Source organism: Pteropus vampyrus, unplaced genomic scaffold, assembly GCF_000151845.1.
Source record: "Pteropus vampyrus isolate Shadow unplaced genomic scaffold, Pvam_2.0 Scaffold22, whole genome shotgun sequence".
NCBI lineage: Eukaryota > Metazoa > Chordata > Mammalia > Chiroptera > Pteropodidae > Pteropus > Pteropus vampyrus.
In genome coordinates this window covers 4,428,744-4,434,416 of record NW_011888803.1, presented here as the reverse complement: position 1 = coordinate 4,434,416, position 5,673 = coordinate 4,428,744, and positions in this window count along the sequence as shown.

The window sequence follows — 5,673 nt, the reverse complement described above, 5'->3', positions numbered from 1 at the left end:
ATATCTTTTGTTCAAGTTGTGTTCAGAGAAAACTACTAAAATCCAAATCAGCATAAAATGAAGTTGGGAAATTAATGAAACAGCAAACTAAGAAAATAGAACATTTCATTAGGGAAAAGCAATTGCCTTTCTTGTTTCAGCTTGGTTACATGTGAGATATTCTGTTTCATGTTTTCCCCATTTGAGAATCAAAAAATTAAATACATATAAGATAAAACAAATTGGCATTAAAAAATCTTTGTAGTGAATGACAAGCTGAAAAAGAAAAACAGCAGATATTCTTAAACTAAGCAGAATTCTAACTCACATACCATAACTCCCATTTGTGAAGTGTTTCCATGCTGTATTTTTCTAAGAAATACTTGCCAGCCTACTCATAAATGCCACTTAGTTATTTATGCAAATGTATGTGGTGATATTATTGGGATCAGAGAACTTGCAGTTTGAGTTCTAGTAAGGCCACAGTTGGAATCTCATTTAATTTTACTCAGAGCAAAGACTTTCTGTCTTGGCCACAGGCACAACCCTGAATCTTGGCCAGCATTGGACAAAAGGCATCACCACTCTCACAGAACAGGCACCATGCAGGGGAAGGAAGATAAGTCTCCACTGAAACATCACTCTGATGCAGACATCCTACTGATAAATTAGCATCATGTCCTTAGACAAAAGTCAGAATTTGTATTGAGTTATTTGTAAAGACAAATAAGTATTACTTTACATAATAGATATAGAGGCTTAAAAGAGTACATACTTTTGTAAATAATGCTGTCTTTTAAAAGTGTTACAGGAAATAATTATAAGAAATTTTCAGAGAACTCTTTTCCAAAAGGATTCAATATTTTGTAAAATGAATATTTTGTAAAATTTTCTCTAACTGGGTCAGTTTTGCTCAGAAATTATATGAGGCTAATCATACTGGAATCAGTGCCTAGAGTTGAACAGAAATGAGAAGATATAGCCTTAAAACATGATTTTTTAGAATCTTTTTATGACTAAATTCTATTACTGACATGCACAAATACGTGAAAATATACTTTGATACAGATGTGACTTATATATTCTAAAGGTTATTCTGAGTTAGCACCCTTAGATTGCAGTTTAAGGTATCCTTATCCTATGCCATATGTTTAAAGGACCTTGTTTTGGCCGTCATCTGGATATACCCCTTCCCATAGGTGAAGAGTCCTAGGATACCTGCTTCTAGGTTATTCTACAGGTTCCAGAGCCCCTAAATTTCCAGCACAAATGTATTAGACAATGAGCTTTAAAAGTGTTTGGAGACTTGACATTAGGAGGCTGTGTATATTCCTACAAATAGTGTTTAGGCAGATGTAATGGTGAGCAGACTCAGTGTCCTGCTCACATCACTTTGGTGAGGTGGCACCTGTGAAAAGTGCATGTGGTTGCTTGAGAGGGATATGGTTATGCTGGAGAATGATCTGAAGGACCCCCAAAACGTTGTGTGTTGGGGTAGATTACATTATTAAAAAAAATTTTTGCTATTTCTCCCTGGGAGAAGATTATAGTTACCTCCCCACTCCCACTGAAATCAGACTTGGCCTTGCAACTTCTTCTGGTCAACGTTATGTAAATGGAAGTGATATGAGCATTTTCTAATTGAAGCTTTATAATCCAACTTGTGGATCCACCCTCTCTCTTTTCCTTCTACTACAAGATTGGCCAAGTCTATGATAAGAGTCACTCCTTAACACTGCATTCTGAAATAAAGGTTGACATTTAGTGGAACTGCTATTGACCTTCTTTTGACTATGTAGCCTGAATAAGAAATAAATTTTTGTTCTTATAAGTCACTGTGATTTGTGGGTTATTTTTCATTGTAACATTTCTAAGCCAATCAATAGAGGTGAGTACAGTGAGGATGCACATATGAACTACTCAACCAGAGGCCACAAAGTTCTTGGATGTCAGCAGTAGATGTCAGGAAACAATGATGAGTACCAGGACTAACACGTTATACAATAGTGGAAAGCAGCAAGGATAGAGGATAGTGTGTGGGCATTTGGATCAGAAATCCCTGATCTGATGACCAGACAATAATTATGCACTAGAGATGAGAGCATGCTGAGGGAGCAGATGTGAAAACCTTAATTAACTGAGTCAAAATTCTGAATCAAACTTATTTAAAAACCAGAAGTGACTGTTACCTTAAAAAGAAATTTGTCAGTAGCTGAAATAAAGTCTGCAGAGCTATGTTAACTTTACTTTTTCAAGGGAACAATATTACATTTTTGTTAATTCAACTTCGAGACTGAAAATTTGAACCCATTACAATAGTAGTCTATAGCTAATATTTCTGAGCACTTAGTAGTCACAACAGACTAATAAAGAGGTACTATCATCAACTCAGTCTCATTGAAGAGTAAATAGAGGTACATTGTGAGGGTTACTTTGCGCAGTCTCATAGCTTATGCCCACAAGCAAAACATCATGCCTCATACCTATGCTTCAAGTCTAACCTACCAAACCCTGAGCATAGCTCATGCGAGGCCTGACAATTGTCATATAATATCCCCACTGTGCAGCTGGCTAAATATTTCACATTAGAATGAGAGATGGAGATGGAAGGAGAACATAATTTACCCCTTACATCTCAATAGTGCTTTAATCTTATGTCACTCAGTAATAATGCACATTTATGGAGGAAGCAAAGTAGAGATTACTATTCATACTTTATAAATGAAGAAAGAGGTTAAGTAACCTACTCAGAACCGTGCCTATGCTGCTGGGGGTGAGGATTGGAGTACAGAGTGTGTTAAGAATCATCTAATCCCTTTGACTTGAGAAAGGACAGTATTTTCTCTATTTTCAGATCACAAAGATATTACATTATTCACCAAACTAAGAGAGATTATGTAGTTTCTATTTTAAATTATAATTAAAACCTATTAAGAAAATGTATGGGTGGCTTTGTAATAAAATTGTTGACCGAGGGTGTTGTATGAAATACTAAATGTAGGCTTGGTAGTAAGTAGGTAGGTATAGACTGAACAAGATCGTTGTGAAATGACTCCTGAATCTAACTGCTTGTCTTCTCTTCAGATCTGCACAGCCAAGTTTTCTCTGCAACTTCAACTGGAAACTTTGTCATCCCTTAAAATCAACTCGACCCATCTTCTTCTCACAATTTCCCCTGCTCTTGACTTTCTAGATTTGTAATATTAGCAGAATTCTCTCAGTTATATACTATAAGTGGCTAAGGTTTATCTTTAAATCTTCATTTTGTATTTCCTCAGAACATTTAAGTACTTGTCTTTAGATTCGATTTCTTTCATTTTGAAAAAAATTCAACCCTCTTTCCAGTCCTACTGACACAAGGCCTGTTCAACCCTTCATTAATTCTCTTCTGGATCATTAAAATAATCTTTTGGTAGACCTTGACATCTATACCTCCTCACTCTAGAAAAGCACATTTACTATTTATTGGACTAATTTTGTTTCTAACTACAACTTTAACTCTCCTATGCTCTTTTCAACTCTAATCCGGTTCTCGCTGTCTATGGAATTAAATATCAATTTTTGTTTACAAATTTGAATTCAAGAATGGGAATAATATGTTCTTAGTTTATAAGTACTTATTTTATAAGATGCCCTGTACTTTCTCAATTCTATTCCTTTTGTTCTTACCCTTCTTTCTAGATTGAGAAGTCTTTTTTCCATGTCCACCCAAAATAACTTCTCCTGCATGAAGGCTTTCCTGCTCTTCTCAGGAAGATTAAATATTACCTTTGTGTAATCACAAAAGACTATATATCTTCATAAATTATCATCGATATAATCACAATTGATATTATCTTCATATAATCATGGTTATATAATAACAAGTTTAATTGTAAATCAAGCATGTGAAATTTAGCTATAAATATAGACTGCATACATTCTGCTTTGTTTTACTTACCTAGGTATAAACCCACAAAAATATTGTGAAGTCTTAGAGAAGAGAGATTGTTTTTATTCACCATTATATTCTACGTAATGTATTATACCTAGATTGAGTATGGGAGACATATACAAACTACTTATTGAGATAAATTAAAAAAACATTAACTTAAATTTTTGTATACTTTCCAATCACCCTGAAGATATGTGAAACTATTATGTTACCCAGTGATCTCCCCCCCACCCCAAAAATATTAAAGAGACTGGAACTATTGAGGAATAAAACTGTACTACTTTATTATTTTAAAAATATCTATTCTGCATTAATAATGAAAGACAATGTTGATATTGGATATAATCATATAAGGAGGATGATTAAAAATTGTAGAAACCTTTTACTCTTGTTGGTTTCCTATGACTCTCATGAAAATTTAAAACTGTGTTTTATTATCCTCAAATCATTTATAGAAGCCTACATAAATTTTACCACTGGAGCCCTGCCCAGCATAGCACCAAGATCAAAGGATTATTTTCTAGTAAATTAGAATCCAGATTTTTATATCACAACTTTACAAATTTATGGACGTATTAGTCATGAAATAATCTGTCATCTGGTCTTTGCGTTTCAACACTGGAAAGTTTAAACTGGGTAAAAAAAAGTTAATTAGGATATCAGAAAATAGACCTGTGAGAGACATTCAAAAAATATTTAGACTTTGGATATGTTTATAGAGTGAACTGAAATTGTCCACAAAACTCTGTTTAAGAAAGCCGCGTATTACTTAGGTTACATCTTAGTTCAAAGGCCACAGTATTTAATGACTATGTTGTCAAAATCGATCAGTGTTTAAAATGAACTTATACTACAGCTAAAAAGAAAGAATATTATAGGTATAAACCAGCAACCATAGAAAGAGGGTGTAATTAAGAAGTTATGAGGGTTGTGTAACATTGAGCCACTATAGGAAGAAAGATCAAAATCCAGTGACTGCCTCACGATGACATAAAAGAACAGGAAGGTAAATAACACTTTAAACACGAACCTGAAGCTGAAGTCCAGCCTGGGGAATGGTGCTCTAGTAGACACAGCTTCAGGTACTGTTTAGAGATTGTGGTGATTACACTACGTTATACTCATGATGCAGCAACAGCTACAACGCTCAGTTCTTCATCCTCTGCTGCTCTGCTTCCCAGGCAGCAGCTGCCAGTGTTTAGATGACCGCCCCCAGTCAGGCCTGCTTCACATGTACTCTCAGCTGGAGCACCGCCCTACCCAGAGGAGCACCTCCCCAGTGGGTCTTGCCAAATAGTTTGGCTCAGATGTGCTACAGCAGTTCCTGCCCTCCATGCCCGCCAAAGTCGGCAGTGTAGATGAATTAGAATACCGACAGTGAGCAGGGAAGGCAGGCTCACCTAAGCTTGGACTTATGGTAGCACCCTGGCCAGAACTCTGCTTCCTCATCTCGGGTTGCTTTATGGGCTTTTGCTTTGGAACACTCTGCAAAGCTGTTTAGGGAGGGTCTAGGCATCTAGTGTGGTCTGCTTGAGGGAAAGATCTTAACCAATCGAGTAAAGCCAACATGGTCCGAATACAGAATGCACAGTGTTGTCAATCCTGGAAACAGCCTTTCTTTTTTTGTAAGATATATGAATGAAGTGTTGGCGACTTCACTAAGAGGTGGCAACTAAAGGTTCTAAAGAAATAAATGTTTAGACCCTTATGTACAGACCTGTGTATAAACAACTTTTGTACATACATATAGATAGCTTTTT